Genomic DNA, 19,717 nt, shown 5'->3' with positions numbered 1-19,717 from the left:
TTTCCAATTCTTTAATTTTCTGTGTTAGACACAGCTCATTGACACTGTGACAGCACCGTTAGTCTTATATTTTCTAGGCAGTGGTCTTGGAGTAATTCTGGAAGATTATATTCTACACATGGAAAAACTCCTTGATGTCCTGGCTTGTTTTCAATTTCTTATGAATAAGTTTTTGTATAGTAGTAAGTTATTGACTTTGGAGTTGGACAGATCTGGTTATAGATAACAGCTTACAACTTATTAACTCTTGACCTAGGAGCTCTGTTACCTCATCTGTAAAAACTGGAATGACAGTATCTAATTCATAGGTTCACTGAGTATTAAATGAGATTATGTGTACAGAGCACCTAGCACATAATGAAAGTAGGAATGTCCGGTTAAAATCCTAAAACAAACATTAGTTAGCTGTTTTATTTGTGTAAGTTACTTAACCTCTGTATCTCCCACTCCCCTCCCCCTCTTCAGTGGTTCTCAAAGTTGAGTGTGCATTAGAAGAAACCCGGTAAGTTGTTAAAATACAAATTCCTGTGCCTTACTCCCAGTGTTTGTGATTCAGAAGGTCTGGGTGGGACCCAGTAATTTGCATTTCTAACATGCTCCCAAGTGATGTTGATTCTGTTGGTATGGGGACCACACTATGAGAAACACTGCTTTACATAATGCTGTTAATAATTCCTCCCTTTTTTCATAGGATTGCTAATGAGTCTTAAAAGATGTAATATCTATAAAACGTTTGTCCCCAACTGCCTAATAATGTAAAGTTCAAGAAATGCTACCTAGTTGCTATTAACTATCCTTATCACTTTAAAACATCTGTTTCCCTATTTTCTTTCAAAAATGTACTTGAGAATTTATCTATAGAATTCCTCTTGATATCTTAATTTTTTCTTTGAAATGAGGATGATATTTTTCCATTCATAAGAATGATATTTCTTCATAAAGGAGGAGTGCTACTTCTTCATCATCCACAAGTTTATGTATAGAAATACAGTAGTTAACTATAGCTGCAATAACGCTGCATAACTCAAGGCTTAAAGCAATACACGTATTTTCTGGCTGGCTGTTCTGTGAGTCATCAGGAGCAACTCTGTCTTAAAATTGGGTTGGCTTCAAGCTTCTGGTTCAAGGTCCGGCCTCACTCTACTCATCCATTCTGAGGCCCAGACTGAAGGGACAGCAGCTACAAGGGGCATTCTCCTCTCACTGTGCTTGCGGAAACACAAGAGGGAAGCGAAAGCACCTAAGCACGTGTAAGCACCTTGTTCATGTCACATCCACTAATATTCCATTGGCCAAAGCAAGTGGTTTGTCTCCACCCAACATTAATGGTATCAGGGGTACTCTCAATCACTCTAATGGGAGGTACAACGAAGTCGCCTGGCAAAAAAAGTTTGGATACAGATAGAAAGTAAGGAATTGAGAACAACGATCCAGCCTACCAAAGGGAAGGATATTTAGAATATTCCAGACACGAATACTCTGGAGAGATGCATGTTTTCACATACTGCCGCCACTTCCTTTCGGAAATTAAATGTTTAGATTTTTTTTCTGGGAAATGACCGTGGGAAGATGGTGAAAATATGGCTCATATTGGTAATACGAAGGGAGACTGGCTTAGATTGAAAAGTAGTAACATTCTACCCACTTCTAATAACACTTTTGTAAGACTGAAGGCCTGCTTAAACTGATGATAATGATGATGATCATGATGATTATCCAGAATAAGAATTTACATACATAAAAGAGGAAAATTAATCAAAACTACAATGAGATATCATCTCACACCGGTCAGAATGGCCATCATCAAAAAATCTAGAAACAATAAATGCTGGAGAGGGTGTGGAGAAAAGGGAACACTCTTGCACTGTTGGTGGGAATGTAAATTGATACAGCCACTATGGAGAACAGTATGGAGGTTCCTTAAAAAACTAAAAATAGAACTACCAAACAACCGAGCAATCCCACTACTGCCATAATTCAAAAAGACACATGTATCCCAATGTTCATTGCAGCACTATTTACAATAGCCAGAACATGGAAACAACCTAAATGTCCGTTGACAGTTGAATGGATAAAGAAGATGTGGCACATATATACAATGGAATATTACTCAGCCATAAAAAGAAACGAAATGGAGGTATTTGTAGTGAGGTAGATGGAGTTAGAGTCTGTCATACAGAGTGAGGTAAGTCAGAAAGAGAAAAACAAATACAGTATGCTAACACATATATATGGAATCTAAGGGAAAAAAAAAAAAAAGGTCATGAAGAACCTAGTGGCAAGATGGGAATAAAGACACAGACCTACTAGAGAATGGACTTGAGGATATGGGGAGGGGGAAGGGTAAGATGTGACAGGGTGAGAGAGTGGCATGGACATATATACACTACAAAATGTAAAATAGATAGCTAGTGGGAAGCAGCCACATAGCACAGGAAGATTAGCTCGGTGCTTTGTGACCACCTAAAGGGGTGGGATAGTGAGGGTGGGAGGGAGGGAGACGCAAGAGGGAAGAGATATGGGAACATATGTATATGTATAACTGATTCACTTTGTTATAAAGCAGAAACTAACACACCATTGTAGAGCAATTATACTCCAATAAAGATGTTAAAAAAAAAAAGAGGAAAATTATGTTATTTTGATGTGCTACTATAATTGCATTTAAGTATTCTGCATACATCTGTGGAATTTTCATTGCAGATATATTGGACTTTATCAAAGTTAAGAACTTCTGCTCTGTTAAAGACACTGTTAAAGAGAATCAAAAGGCCTCAAACTTGGAGAAAATAGTTGCAAACTACACATGTAACAAAGGACTAGAGTCTAGCCTGTAGAAAGAACTCAACAATTAGAAAATAAGCAATAGAATTTTTAAAAAGCAGACAAAATTTTAAACAGACACTTTAGCAAAGAATTACAAATGAAAATATATTTTTAGTCATTAGAGTGATGAAAATTAAATCCATGATGAACTATCACAGTGTACTTATTAGAATGTGTAAAATTGAAACATCTAATCGTATCAAGTGTTGGTGAGGATTTGGAGCAATTACAACTCACACACACAGCTACTGGGAATAAAAATGGGACAAACACTTTGGAAAACAATTTGGCAGTTTCTTAAGATGTTAATTATACACCTGTTATATGACTCAGTCATTCCTCTCCCAAGAGATATAAAAATAAATTTCCATGCAAACACTTACACCTGAATGTTCACAGCCATTTTATGTGTAGTAGCCAAAAACTGGAAGCAATCTGTTTATAAGTAAATTGATAAACAAGTTCTATGTATATACAATGAAATACTACTCAGCAATAAAAATGAGTTAACTTTTTATGAGGGTAACAATATGGATGAATTGCAAAATAATTATTCTGAGTGAAAGATGCTAGACCGAAAAAGGTACATACTGTATGATTATATGTATAAAATTTTAGAAAATGTAAATTAATATGCAGTGACAGAAAGTAGATCAGAAGTTGCCAGGGATTAGAAGAGGGCTGGGAAATACAGAAGGAAGAGATTATCAAGGATCGTAAGGCAACTTTTGGTTGGGTTGTATGTGTTCATTATCATGATTTTGTTGGTAGTTTCACAAGTATATACATATGTCAAAACATATCAAATTATAGATTTAAATTTAGATATTATTTAAATATCTACAGATTATATGCTGTTTACTGTATGCCAATTTTGCCTCAATAAGGCTGTTAAATTTTTAAAATAAAATCAAAGGGCATGATTCATGCTAATTTTAATCTTATTGGTTTCAAAACTCATTCAGTGATATTACAGTACAAACACCATTTAACAGATAATGACTTTTATTCTTTTTGGTCTATTCTTGTCCAATGAGAGTGAATTGTGGGATTCTCTTTTTTTCTTCAAACATAGTAATGATTTTCAAGATACCTTTTTTACTTAAGTCAGAGGGCAAATGACTTTTTGTTTGTTAAAATATCACCTTTTCTTTCTACCTATACCAGTTGATCCTGTGGTTAATATAATAGATTTTGATCGGTCCAATAAGGAAAGGGTTATTTTTTTTCCCTGAACATACAAATTTATAATACATTTTCCTATCACAGTCATAATATTTTAAGAATTCTTAAAACTCTCTGAACTAGTCAGTAGTTAGTGATAATCAATAGAAAACAGAAAGAATGGCATGCTCTCATTAATCAACTTACTATAAAAATAGTTTTCATAGCACAAATATGAAACTCTTGCTTGTTTAGTTCCATTACATTCTACAAGATTACTAGCAGATAATGAAATTCAAAGGAGAAATAAAGTTATAATCCTGAGAGCATATAGATGTAGAAAAAATAATAATTATATTTGAAAATGTATCTTGCTGAGGCAGCTCTCTATCATTATATTAAGACATGGTAGAGTATGCATCCATTAATCCAGAAAACCAACAACTAAAAATATAGAATTATTATTCTACCCCATAACATTTTGTAGCTAGTTTAATTTTACATTGGAAATGTACTTATATAATCAAGCTCCAAGCTGTGTCCAAAAGTCAATAACAATTCAGTTTTCTTTTTAACAATTCAGTTTTATTAGCTTCACCTTCTACTCCTAAATGTTATACAATCACAATTATTTGTTGATTAATTTAGATCAGTGACATACTTTAGGTAATGAATGTATGAACATGTGTGTATTCTGAAGAGAGTCGGAATTATATAGCAAGGAAGAGCCTTAGGGTTATAATTCTGATGTCAAGTGCATGTTATTTTATTCTAGTTCTTTGAACACTGTTAATCCATGTATGATATATTTGACAAATGTCAATTAACAGGAATGTTCAATTAACCAAAAGACCCAATTTTCTGTTTATTTTTAGATAAATGGGTGCTTACTAAAATTTCTAAAATAATTTCTATAATAGTTGCCGTAAATATAACTTTCATTATTTATATACCCATGCCTAATGAACATTAAAAGATCTCTGACCTGGAATTCTGTCTCTTGATAAAGTTTCCTCTGATGATGTGTGTCTTGAGAGTCAAAATACAGACTTCTGGCAAACACAGGATTTACAATAGAGATTTTTATAACATTTTATTCATTAATTAGTAATGCTTTATTATTTTAAATATTTTTTAAGCTTCATAGTTGCATATTGTATATATTATTAAGCTATTGTCTTTCAGGAGGGTTACACTGCCTCTCGTTTGAACAGAAGCCATTAGTTGCAGCCTCTAGCTTCTTGTCTCATCAGAACCAGCCTAATCATGCTAGTGTTTCAGGGCCAGCTTGCTGAAGCCCCAACCCAGTGTTCTGAACAGCCACTCTATAAAATCTCTTCTAGGGTCTGATAATCCCAGCATATTCCCTTGTTCTTCTAGTTCTTCAGGCAGTTGTTGTTCTCTCCAATTATTATCTCTGTGATAATCTCATTTGTACGTTTGTGCTTTAAGCTTTCCAACACTTCTGTAACCAACTCCCTCTATAAGTTTCTCTCTGTTGAAATACCTTATATGATTCCCTTTATCCTGACTAGACACACTGTGTAGATGAATATGCTTCCATATGACTTTAAAAAATCATTTTCAATAATCAATTTGCTCTATATTCTATATTAGAATTATCATTAACATTATTTTATGACGCATGAAACTCTAGAAAAAAACCTATTTTAGAGATTCAAATGAGTTTAATTATGTATATTATTTATAAAGAAGTCAGTGCCAGTTTAATTAGTGCTCATCCCAGTGAAGCCTTGCCATTACTGCCATGCTCTCCTATGAATCTTCAGTCATTTTAAGAAGGTCAGGATTTCCAGGCCACCAGTTTTCCCTTTTCAGATTTCATCTTCCACCCCATTTTTGAATTGTCAACTGGAATTGCCATATTTGATAATTCCTTTTTCCTTGTTATCCTTTCTTCAATTAGCTTCTAAGACAGCACACATGTAGCTTTACTCTTACCTTGCTGGCTGCCTCTTCCTATCTGCTGTATTTTAGGTTTCTCCTAATCTACCTAACTTACAGGATTCTCTCTCTCTCTTTAAAATTTACACTTACTCACTCCTTTGGAAAATTCATCTAATCTCAAATGAATCATACACCAATCATTTGCTGTTGTTACTTGGTGTTTGTTTGTTTAGTGACTTTCCTGGACTAATTGTCTAACGTGTACTGCCCTCTAGGTATGGTCATTCAATCACTACTCAGCCCTGAATCAATAGTTTCCCATTTTGTCCTTACTGCTGGGCTCTGTGTATGTGTTGGCTCTTGCTTGCCAGCCTCTAGCAGTTTGTAACTCTCTCATAGCTTTTAGTTCTTGCATGATCTCAGCATCAGCCAGAATGGAGAGATTCCAGCCTCCTCCGGTCTTTTCTGGACATGCTCACAGCCCTGCACATACAGGTGGCCTCCTAGGTTGTCCAGGAATATGATGGAGCTTTTGAAACTCCTTAAAGACGATTGTTTATGGTTTTTGCCAACCTTTTTTTTTTTTTTTTTTTTTTTTACTATTTTTGCCACCTCGGGTAGATGTGATTTGAACAATCACGACTCATTATTTTTGACAAATGCCCTGGGGTTAAAGCTTTTCAAACTGAAGGAGATAAAGCCAGGTCAAATAATGACAAGTCTGGCAACTGAGGTGTTTTCATGGAGCTGACACATGCATCGAATACTGAAAACACACTGAAAATGGGGCTTTTTGGAGAGACTTAAGTCCATTCTGCCCACTTCATTGGCTGCTCCACTGTTGTTTTTAACAGTTACTGTGGTTGCAAGGCAGCTGATTTTTGAGGATAACATAGAACTGAGAAGATGAAGATGGTAGTAGAGCAAATTAAACTGCACAGAGTCCACTGTTCTTACAAAGATTCAGCCATTAAAAAAAAGCTTATGGGGGAGACCTTCAAGACGGCGGAGGAGTAAGATGTGGAGATCACGTTCCTCCCCACAAATACATCAGAAATACATCTACACGTGGAACTGCTCCTATAGAACACCTACTGAACGCTGGCAGAAGACCTCAGACCTCCCAAAAGGCAAGAAACTCCCCACGTACCTGGGTAGAGCAAAAGAAAAAAGAAAAGACAGAGACAAAGGAATAGGGATGGGACCTGCACCAGTGGGAGGGAGCCGTGAAGGAGGAAAGGTTTCCACACACTAGGAAGCCCCTTCGCGGGCGGAGACTGCGGGTGGCGGAGGGGGGAAGCTTCGGAGCCACGGAGGAGAGCGCAGCCACAGGGGTGCGGAGGGCAAAGCGTAGAGATTCCCGCACGGAGGCTCAGTGCTGACCCGCACTCACCAGCCCGAGAGGCTTGTCTGCTCCCCCGCCGGGGCAGGCGGGGCTGGGAGCTGAGGCTCGGGCTTCGGTCAGATCGCAGGGAGAGGACTGGGGTTGGCAGCATGAACACAGCCTGAAGGAGGCTAGTGCGCCACAGCTAGCCGGGAGGGAGTCCGGGAAAAGGTCTGGACCTGCTGAAGAGACGAGAGACTTTTTCTTGCCTCTTTGTTTCCTGGTGCACGAGGAGAGGGGATTCAGAGCGCCACTTAAAGATCTCCAGAGACAGGCACGAGCCGCGGCTATCAGCGCGGACCCCAGAAACGGGCATGAGACACTAAGGCTGCTGCTGCCGCCACCAAGAAGCCTGTGTGCGAGCACAGGACCGTCTCCACACCTCCCCTCCTGGGAGCCTGTGCAGCCCGCGACTGCCAGGGTCCCGAGATCCAGGGTCAACTTCCCCAGAAAAACGCACGGTGCGCCTCAGGCTGGTGCAACGTCTCACCGTCCTCTGCCACCGCAGTCTCGCCCTGCATTCCGTACCCCTCCCTCCCCCCGGCCTGAGTGAGCCAGAGCCCCCTAATCAGCAGCTAGTTTAACCCCATCCTGTCTGAGCGAAGAACAGATGCCCTCAGGTGACCTACATGCAGGGGCGGAGCCAAATCCAAAGGTGAACCCCAGGAGCTGTGCGAACAAAGAAGAGAAAGGGAAATTTTGCTGGGAAGCCTCAGGAGCAGTGGATTAAATCTCCACAATCAACTTGATGTACCTGCATCTGTGGAATACCTGAATAGACAATGAATCATCCCAAAATTGAGGAGGTGGACTTGGGGAGCAACGGTAGACTTGGGGTTTGCTGTACGCAACTGACGAGTTTCTGATTTTTATATTAATCTTACTATAGTTCTTAGTGCTTGTTATCATTGGTGGATTTGTTTATTGGTTTGGTTGCTCTCTTTTTATTTTTAAATTTTTTTATTTTAATACTTTTTTATTTTTTATTTTAATAACTTTATTTTATTTTATTTTTCTTTCTTTCTTTTTTTTCTCCCTTTTTTTCTGAGCTGTGTGGCAGACAGGGTCTTGGTGCTCCGGCGGGGTGTCAGGCCTGAGCCTGTGAGGTGGGAGAGCCGAGTTCAGGACACTGGACCACCAGAGACCTCCCGACCCCATGTAATATTAATCAGCAAGAGCTCTCCCAGAGATCTCTGTCTCAATGCTAAGACCCAGGTCCACTCAATGACCAGCAAGCTCCAGTACTGGACACCCCATGCCAAACAACTAGCAACACAGGAACACAAATCCACACATTAGGAGAGAGGCTGCCTAAAATCATACTAAGTTCACAGACACCCCAAAACATTTCACCAGACATGGTCCTGCCCACCAGAAAGACAAGATCCAGCCTCATCCACCAGAACACAGGCACCAGACCACTCCACCAGGAAGCCTACACAACCCACTGAACCAACCTTACCCACTGGGGGCAGAAAGCAAAAACAACAGGAACTATGAACCTGCAGCCTGCACAAAGGAGACCCCAAACACAGTAAGTTAAGCAAAATGAGAAGACAGAGAAATACGCAGCAGATGAAGGAGTAAGGTAAAAACCCACCACACCAAACAAATGAAGAGGAAATAGGCAGTCTACCTGAAAAAGAATTCAGAGTAATGATAGTAAAGATGATCCAAAATCTAGGAAATAGAATGGAGAAAATACAAGAAACGTTTAACAAGGACCTAGAAGAACTAAAGAGCAAGCAAACAGTGATGAACAACACAAATGAAATTAAAAATTCTCTAGAAGGAATCAATAGCAGAATAACTGATGCAGAAGAAGGGATAAATGACCTGGAAGATAAAATAGTGGAAATAACTACCGCAGAGCAGAATACAGAAAAAAGAATGAAAAGAATTGAGGACAGTCTCAGAGACCTCTGAGACAATATTAAATGCACCAAAATTCGAATTATAGGGGTCCCAGAGAAGAAGAGAAAAAGAAACGGACTCGGACTGAGAAAACACTTGAAGAGATTATAGTTGAAAACTTCTCTAATATGGGAAAGGAAATAGTCAATCAAGTCCAGGAAGTGCAGGGAGTCCCATACAGGATAAATCCAAGGAGAAAGATGCCAAGACACATATTAATCAAACTATCAAAAATTAAATACAAAGAAAAGATATTAAAAGCAGCAAGGGGAAAACAAATAACATACAAGGGAATCCCCATAAGGTTAACAGCTGATCTTTCAGCAGAAAGTCTGCAAGCCAGAAGGGAGTGGCAGGAAATATTTAAAGTGATGAAAGGGAAAAACCTACAACCAAGATTACTCTACCCAGCAAGGATCTTATTCAGATTCGCCAGAGAAATTAAAACCTTTACAGACAAGCAAAAGGTAAGAGAATTCAGCACCACCAAACCAGCTTTACAACAAACACTAAAGGAACTTCTCTGGCAGGAAACACAAGAGAAGGAAAAGACCTACAAAAACCAACCCAAAGCAGTTACGAAAATGGTAATGGGAGCATACACATCGATAACTACCTTAAATGTAAATGGATAAAATGCTCCCACCAAAAGACATAGACTGGCTGAATGGATACAAAAACAAGACCCATATACATGCTGTCTACAAGGGACCCACTTCAGACCTAGGGACACATACAGACTGAAAGTGAGGGATGGAAAAAGATATTCCATGCAAATGGAAATCAAAAGAAAGCTGGAGTAGCAATTCTCATATCAGACAAAATAGACTTTAAAATAAAGACTATTACAAGAGACAAGGAAGGACATTATATAATGATCAAGGGATCAATCCAAGAAGAAGGTAACAATTGTAAATATTTATACACCCAACTTAGGAGCCCCTCAATACATAAGGCAAATGCTAGCAGCCATAAAAGGGGAAATCAACAGTAACACAGTAATAGTAGCAGACTTTAAAACCCCACTTTCACCAATGGACAGATCATCCTAAATGAAAATAAATAAGGAAACACATGCTTTAAATTACACAGTAAAGAAGATGGACTTAATTGATATTTATAGGACTTTCCATCCAAAAACAACAGAATACACTTTCTTCTCAAGTGCTCATGGAACATTCTCCAGGATAGATCATATCTTGGGTCACAAATCAAGCCTTGGTAAATTTAAGAAAATTGAAATCATATCAAGTATCTTTTCCAACCACAACACTATGAGACTAGATATCAATTACAGGAAAAAACTGTAAAAAATACAAACACATGGAGGCTAAACAATACACCACTAAATAACCAAGAGATCACTGAAGAAATCAAAGAGGAAATAAAAAATACCTAGAAACAAATGACTGAAAACACAACAACGCAAAACCTGTGGGATGCAGCAAAAGCAATTCTAAGAGCAAAATTTCTAGCAATAAAATCCTACCTCAAAAAACAAGAAAAATCTGTAGTAAACAACCTAAACTTACACCTAAATTAATTAGAGGAAGAAGAACAAAAACCCCCCAAAGTTAGCAGAAGGAAAGAAATCATAAAGATCAGATCAAAAATAAATGAAAAAAAAATGAAGGAGGGGACTTCCCTGGTGGCGCAGTGGTTGAGAATCTGCCTGCCAATGCAGGGGACACGGGTTCAAGCCCTGGTCTGGGAAGATCCCACATGCCACGGAGCAACTAGGCCTGTGAGCCACAATTACTGAGCCTGCGCGTCTGGAGCCTGTGCTCTGCAACAACAGAGGCCACGATAGTGAGAGACCCGCGCACCGCGATGAAGAGTGGCCCCCACTTGCCGCAACTAGAGAAAGCCCTCGCACAGAAATGAAGACCCAACACAGCCATAAATAAATAAATAAATAAATAAAACCCAAAGTTTAAGAAATGAAGGAAACAATTGCAAAGATCAATAAAACTAAAAGCTGGTTCTTTGAGAAGATAAACAAAATTGATAAACCATTAGCCAGACTCATCAAGAAAAAAGGGAGAATACTCAAATCAACAGAATTAGAAATGAAAAAGGAGAAGTAACAACTGACACTGCAGAAATATTAAAGATCATGACAGATTACTACAAGCAACTATATGCCAATAAAATGGATAACCTGGAAGAAATGGACAAATTCTTAGAAAAGCACAACCTTCTAAGACTGAACCAGGAAGAAATAGAAAATATAAACAGACCAGTCATAAGCACTGAAATTGAAACTGTGATTAAAAATCTTCCAACAAACAATAGCCCACGATCAGATGGCTTCACAGGAGAATTCTATCAAACATTTAGAGAAGAGCTAACACCTATTCTTCTCAAATGCTTCCAAAATATAGCAGAGGGAGGAACACTCTGAAACTCATTCTATGAGGCCACCATAACCCTGATACCAAAACCAGACAAAGATGTCACAAAAAAAGAAAACTACAGGCCAGTATCACTGATGAACATAGATGTAAAAATCCTCAACTATATATTAGCAAACAGAGTCCAACAACACATTAAAAGGATCCTATACCATGATCAAGTGGGGTTTATCAGAGGAATGCAAGGATTTTTCAATATATGCAAATAAATCAATGTGATACACCATATTAACCAACTGAAGGGTAAAAAGCATATGATCATCTCAATAGATGCAGAAAAGCTTTCCACAGAATTCAACACCCATTTATGATAAAAACCCTCTAGAAAGTAGGCATAGAAGGAACTTACCTCAACATAATAAAGGCCATATACGATAAACCCACAGCCAACATTGCTCTCAATGGTGAAAAACTAAAACCATTTCCACTAAGATCAGGAAAAAGACAAGGTTGCCCACTCTCACCGCTATTATTCAACATAGTTTTGAAAGTTTTAGCCACAGCAATCAGAGAAGAAAAGAAATAAAAGGAATACAAATTGGAAAAGAAGAAGTAAAACTGTCACTGTTGGCAGATGACATGATACTATACATAAAGAACCCTAAAGATACTACCAGAAAACTACTAGAGCTAATCAATGAATTTGATAAAGTAGCAGGATACAAAATTATGCACAGAAATCTCTTGCATTCCTATACACTAATAATGAAAAATCTGAAAGAGAGATTAAGGAAACACTCCCATTTACCACTGCAACAAAAAGAATAAAATACCCAGGAATTTTAGGTAGGAATTGTCTCCTACCTAAAGAGACAAAAGACCTGTATGCAGAAAACTATAAGATACTGATGAAAGAAATTAAAGATGGTACAAACAGATCTAGAGATATACCTTGTTCTTGGATTTGAAGAATCAACACTGTGAAAATGCCTATACTACCCAAAGCAATCTACAGATTCAATGCAATCCCTATCAAACTACCAATGGCATTTTTCACAGAATTAGAACAAAAAATTTCACAATTTGTATGGAAACACAAAAGCCCCGAATAGCCAAAGCAATCTTGAGAAAGAAAATCGGAGCTGGAGGAATCAGGCTCCCCGACTTCAGACTATACTACAAAGCTACAGTAATCAAGGCAGTATGGTACTGGCACAAAAACAGAAATATAGATCAATGCAACAGGATAGAAAGCCCAGAGATAAACCCACACACATATGGTCACCTTATCTTTGATAAGGGAGGCAGGAATGTAAAATGGAGAAAAGACAGCCTCTTCAATAAGTGGTGCTGGGAAAACTGGACAGCTACATGTAAAAGAATGAAATTAGAACACTCCCTAACACCAAACAGAAAAATAAACACAAAATGGATTAAAGACCTAAATGTAAGGCCAGACACTATAAAACTCTTAGAGGAAAACATAGGCAGAAGACTATATGAAATAAATCACAGCAAGATGCTTTTTGTCCCACCTCCTAGAGAAATGGAAAGAAAAACAATAATAAACAAATGGGAACTAATGAAACTTAAAAGCCTTTGCACAGCAAAGGCAACCATAAACAAGACGAAAAGACAACCCTCAGAATGGGAGAAAATTTTTGCAAACGAAGCAACTGACAAAGGATTAGTCTCCAAAATATACAAACAGCTCATGCAGCTCAGTACCAAAAAAACAAACAACTCAATCCAAAAATGGGCAGAAGACCTAAATAGACATTTCTCCAAAGAAGATATACAGATTGCCAACAAACACATGAAAGGATGCTCAACATCACTAATCATTAGAGAAATGCAAATCAAAACTACAATGAAGTAATCACCTCATGCCAGTCAGAATGGCCATCATCAAAAAATCTACAAACAATAAATGCTGGAGAGGGTGTGGAGAAAAGGGAACCCTCTTGCGCTGTTGGTGGGAATGTAAATCGATACAGCCACTATGGAGATTAATATGGAGGTTCCTTAAAAAACTAAAAATAGAACTACCATACTACCCAGCAATCCCACTACTGGGCATATACCCTGAGAAAACCATAATTCAAAAAGAGACATGTACCACAATGTTCATTGCATCTCTATTTACAATAGCCAGGGCATGGAAGCAACCTAAGTGTCCATCAACAGATGAATGGATAAAAAAGATGTGGCACATATATACAATGGAATATTACTCAGCCATTAAAAGAAATGATATTGAGTTATTTGTAGTGTGGTGGATGGACCTAGAGTCTGTCATACAGAGTGAAGTAAGTCAGAAAGAGAAAAACAAATACCGTATGCTAACACATATATATGGAATCTAAAAAAAAAAAGAAAAAAGGTTCTGAAGAACCTAGGGGCAGGAGAGGAATAAAGACCCAGACGTAAAGAATGGACTTCAGGAACTGGGGAGGGGGAAGGGTAAGCTGAGATGAAGTGAGATAGTGGCATGGACATATATACACTACAAAATGTAAAATAGATAGCTAGTGGGAAGCAGCCGCATAGCACAGGGAGATCAGCTCAGTGCTTTGTGTCCACCTGGAGGGGTGGGATAGGGAGTGTGGGAGGGAGATGCAAGACAGAGGGTAATGGGGCTATATGTATACGTATAGCTGATTCACTTTGTTATACAGCAGAAAGTAACACAGCATTGTAAAGCAATTATTCTCCAATAAAGATGTTAAAAAAAAAGTTTATTACAGTAGATGGTTGAAAATCTTTGGTTAATTTTGAGAGGTCTTAAAAACATTAAATTTGACCTTTATTTTGGTAGAAAACCACAGAAATTATTTCTCTCACAGTTCTGAAGATGTGAGGTCCAAAATCAAGTTGTCGGCAGGACCATGCTCCCTTGATAGCTCCACAGGAGAACTCTTCTTTGCCTCTTCTTACCTTCTAGTAGTTGCTAGAAATCCTTGGAATTTTTTGCTTAGAGCTGCATCACTCCAGTCTGTCCCCATTGTCACATGGTCTTCCTCTTTGTGTCTCATCCGTGTCTTCCAGTCTCCTTCTCCTTATAAGACCACCAGTCATATTGCATTAGGGCTCACCATAATCCACTATGACCTCTTCTTAACTTGATTACATCTGCAAAGACACTATTTAGAAATAAGGTCACATTCACAGTTACTACGGTACCCAGTAATTTTGAAGGGGACCCAATAAGATCTACTACCTTCTTTTTAATTTTTGCGGGATTTGCATTTGTGACTTTTTTTCCCCCTAAGCACTGTTTTAGCTGTGTCTTAGTACGTTTTGTTATTTTGTATTTCCATAATCCAAATCTCCTGATTTCAATTGTGGTTTCTTCTTTAGCTCATTGGTTTCTTAGAATGTATTGCTTAATTTGTAAACACTTTGGGATTTTCTGATGATCTTTCTGTGATTGACTTTCTGCTTCATTCTTCTGTGGTCACAGATCATACTGTCTATTATTTCATCCTTTGAAATTGGTTGAGAATTGCTTTATGGTCCAGCATACTGTCAACTTGCTATATATTTTATGTGCACTTGGAAAAAATATGAGTTCTGTAGTTTGGGAGTATGTGTTCTACATATGTTTTAATTAGGTCAATCTTGTTATATATGGAGTTCAAATCTTTGCTATCTCTGCTTGAATTTCATGTTTCCTTGGTCTATCAGTTATTAAGAGAGGTGTCTTAAAACCTTTTAATATTTTTATGGAATTTATTTCTTCTTTTAGTTCTTTCAGTTTTTGCTGTATTTGGGGCCATATATTTGGCACATGAAAGTAGAAAGAATTTTGACAATTTTGCCAGGGTTCTGTTACATGTCTGGAGGACTAGATCTTCAGAGGTCCTTATTCTAACCATTCCAAAGTCCTGTCTCCCAAACCTTATTTTGATTTCTTAAAATAATGACGTGATTGAAGTTTCAAGATATCAAGAGACTTCAGATACCATGTTTCTGTGGAAGAAACTGTGGGTTCCTGATTACATCCAGTTACATCTTTCTTACATGTATTGGGACTCCAGTGACAGGTTTCTCAGTATTCTCCTATGGTAACATAGGAAGTAAGCCAAACAAATTTATAAACATATAGAATTATTTAATAATAAAATGGAAAAATTACACCTTATATCCTGGTGTTGTATCTAGGCTCATTTCTGGAAAGGCTACAAAGGTATTGATATGATTTTCTAGGAATAATATACATTCATCACAATCTTCTAATTACAGCTGCTTCTAATGAAAATCAAGCAGTATTCTCAATATATTATATCTGTGAGTGTGAAGGCACCTTTTGGTCTAATATAGGGATTTTTCTGATGGTCTGTCATTGACCTAATAAGGTGGAAATTCCCATAAAAATCTGAAGTGGAACCAGGTACATATTCAGTAATAGATAAACAATGATGCAGGCAACTATCACTTTGTTTAGATCTGGTTTACTCTAAAGTAACATAGCTCTCAAGAGTCACCCAATCCATATCACCACGTTTAAGAGACTAGGGCTTTAGGACTAAAAATACTGGTGATAGTATGATATATTCATTCCCCTGGAAAGGCTTCTCATCATATCTTTCTTAGGGCCACTAAGAGTTTCTTCACTCACTCTGAGCTGACAAGACCAAGATTTCATGACATCTCACCTAGATTACTATGATATTCTACTCATTGGTCGTCCTGTTTCCTGCTGCATTCAAGACATCAGTCTGTTAGACAGATGAACAAGAACAACTAGAACATTTGGGGGAATAAATTTACCAAGAATCTCTTTATTGTTACCAAGAGTTTGTGACTGTTTACTAGATGTAGTTCTTTTGTATGCTGAGCTGAATTCTGTTGCCAACCTTAGAGACCTTTTTCTCCAAATCAGATTTTTTAAAATGTACGTGAAGTTTGTTTTTCTTTTTATTAAAACCCCCTCAATGGCCTTTCACCATATTCAGACTGTAATCAAAATTACTTTTCATGCTTTATAAAACCCTTCATTATCCAACTCTCACCTCATGTCCTAGCTCTTTCTACCTCATTCACTCTGCCACATGAGCCAGGTTGGCTTCCTTGTGGTTCATGAGCAAACCAAGCTAATATGTGTTTTGCCTTCTCTGCTTCCTCTGATGGATCATTCCTCTCCAGTAGCCTTATGTGACTTGTCAACTCACCTCATTTTGGTCCCTGCTTAAATGTCACTTTTTCTAGAGGTATTTCCCAGCCATCTTATCTAAAATCGGTAGTGGTCTATGTAAAAAGAAAATGAGTAACACTGGGTGCTGAGATAAAGATTTTCTCAGTCTGTGAGGAGATACTGTCTGGTTGGGATGTAAGGTAATATTTAAGCTGAGAATTGACTGACAAAGAGGAGTTAGCTTTGTGAAGATATTTTACAGATACTGTTAGAAGAGAGGATAGACTGCAAAATAGGCCACTGCGTTAGACTTCGACACCATATTTCTCTCCATATTAATTCTATCTAAAATGCTCCTCTTTCAGGCTTGCCTGTGTATTACCCAACTTTCAAAATCCAACCTAAATGTCACCTCTTATCTGAAGGATTTCATAGCCCTTTTTCTTAAAGGTCTGTTCTTTCCTGTTCTCCCAGTGCTTCCACGTCTAATATTTTGTTGGGTGTAGTGTTTAAATGGGGTATATGTCTAACAGAGTTATGTGGAAACTAGCATGGCTCTCATTTTTATTGATCAAAGGTGGATTTATTTTCATGTTCAATCTGAAACAGAATGATTTTCTTACACTGAAGTATTATGCAACATCTTCATGTATAATTAAAAATAAAATAAGTTATTAAATAAATTTAGGCAGGTTCAAGAGTGTCCTGACTTATCCCAAGACAACAACATCTATGCTTGTGTGTGTGTGTGAATGTCTGTGTGCATGTGTGTGAATAGAGAGATTTCATAAAGTCTGAAAATATGGACTACTATACATAATATCATTGGAAATTATAGTATAAACTGTAAAAAATTTAAATATTATCTGTATTTCCTGATTATGTGGGCACTTGATATATAATTTACTTTGAAAAAATGCGTATATATGTGAGTGTGTGTGTGAGAGTGTGTGTGTGTGTGTGTGTGTGTGTGTGTGTGCGCGTGCCAGCATTCTCTCTGGCTTTGCTGGTATCCTGAACTTAGTTTGACTGTTGGGGAATCTAACATGACAGATGTTGATAGATATACAAAGAAAACAAAGATGAAGGGCAAAGCAATCAGAAAGAGATTACTGTGGGATAATAAGTAAAACAGTCAAACAATATTTTTAGTGTTTGATGATAGCAACCTTCCAGAAGAAGAATGATTAAGATTGAAATTTCAGCATTTCATATACTTGCAAAGACTAAAAAGCCTATTGCAAAAAAATGAAAGGAACATGAGCAGAGGATGTAGTCAAAGTCAGTTCATATATTGTGAATGAAGAACAGCACAAAATATGTACAGCACTTGAAATGTAAGATTATATGAAAATTCAGAGCAGACCAGTATAGAGACATTTTCACTTAGAATACTGATTTTCAGAGTCTTACCAGTTTCTTAAAGATGAAGAACTTGAATTCTATGTCAAAAAAATTCCTGCATATACCATTTTATATCATTATATATGTTCATTCTTAAATTTACGTACTGTAGTGTTAAAGTCTTATCTAGCAATTAGGTTAAAACATTTAAAAAAAAAACTAGTGGAGAGAAACATGATTCTTATTATTGATAAAAATGCTTCCTTTTACTATCCACAGACTTCTAATAACTGTAACTCCAGGTCAGGACTTATGTAGAAATATTGTTTATTCATATGGGCTTGCTTTTTATGTGAAAATTCTTATTTTCTTTGTCTCTTAATTGGGAGTGCCTAGATTCCAATTCACTTTCTAGCTATGTGACAGTATACAAATAATTTGTTTCCTAATTTTTACTTTCCTAAAAATTAAAGGATGAGTATCCAAAGTAGCTAAAGCCTTATGGTGTATTTATGAGGATCAAAGATGATAAATGATATAAAGTGTTTGCCCCAGTGCCTGGCACATAGCAAATTTTCAAAAGTATCATTATCTTTATGCTATTATCATATGTTCTCATGCTACTTATTCATATGTAAAATGAGTTCGTATTCTTAGTTTAAGTAAGAGAATATAAATGAATGTGTTAACGAAACTATTAAATACCAAACTAAGATAATTCCTGAAGGAAATCTTTCTGAGCTTTATTTATGATTATAGGCACAGTGCTTCACACAATGTCTTGTACTAAAATGTTTGCTCAATTGGATATAACTGAACAAAGCTGCAATTCTATGGATTCTTAAAACAATTGCATACCTAAATATTTGGTTTTTTCCTCAGAAAACCATATTTTGCTTTACAAAAAGTATTATTCATATACCTGTTCAGATTTTTGCTTGCTTTGAATCTAAATTCAATTGATCCTTACAGCAACTTACAAATTCCATAAATTATAGTTTTATATTTAATGCACATACTGTTCAATTTTTATGCAAGGAAGAGTTTTCTTCTATATTTTCAATGATGTACAGCTGTTTTTCATGTTTATGTGGAGAATGTAGAAGAAGAATCTTGTGCTAAGAGTCAGTGGTCAGTAGATTGTAGAGATTGTGTGTCAGCATTTCTCAAGGCTTGTAATTACTTTAAATATAATTCCAGCTTTCCTATGCCTTTATAATATTGATATTAAAAACTAAAATTAAGCATTTATACACTTAGTTTTGAAATAAAAGTAAAAATTTATTTGTAAAAAAATTCATCATTTAAATTTATCAGTAAAATATTCCAGGTGAAACCATACATTATGGATTAATCGTGAACCATAAATAGATATATAGATAGATAAATAGATAATCAATATCTAACTCAATAGAATGCAATAGAGTATCCAAAAGTATTAAGACAAATGATTAATATTCTGTAGATGCAATCCCTTCTAAGAAGAAATGACTGATAATTTTAAAATGTGCTTTTAAGGAAGGCTTCACAGAGGAGGCTGATTTGCACTGGACACACGAGATAAGAGTGGCTGTGGTGGGGAGGGAGAGACATCTGTGCTAGGAGAATCACTTAAATGAGGCATTGAAGTGGGAAAACAGGAGTTGTATTCAGATGACAATGGCAATGAATATAGTGATTTAGCCT

At 37.0% G+C, this 19,717-nt stretch overlaps 2 long non-coding RNA genes across 2 annotated transcripts in view; both read left to right on the top strand.

Annotated features, from left to right (window-relative positions):
- LOC309627684 overlaps positions 1 to 19,717 on the top strand; it is a 484,892-nt gene that overhangs the window by 136,325 nt on the left and 328,850 nt on the right. The gene's annotated exons all lie outside the window — the stretch shown is intronic.
- Positions 1 to 19,717, top strand: part of LOC309627683 — a 96,603-nt gene that overhangs the window by 45,250 nt on the left and 31,636 nt on the right. The window contains exon 3 of the long non-coding RNA XR_014243909.1: positions 1,080 to 1,250. This is a non-coding gene — a long non-coding RNA (uncharacterized lncRNA). The remainder of the gene's footprint in view (positions 1 to 1,079; positions 1,251 to 19,717) is intronic.

Source organism: Balaenoptera borealis (assembly GCF_965194805.1).
Source record: "Balaenoptera borealis genome assembly, chromosome: 4".
Classification (NCBI taxonomy): Eukaryota; Metazoa; Chordata; class Mammalia; order Artiodactyla; family Balaenopteridae; genus Balaenoptera; species Balaenoptera borealis.
The sequence above is the reverse complement of the archived record's forward strand: the minus strand, read 5'-3'. Positions and strand labels throughout refer to the sequence as shown.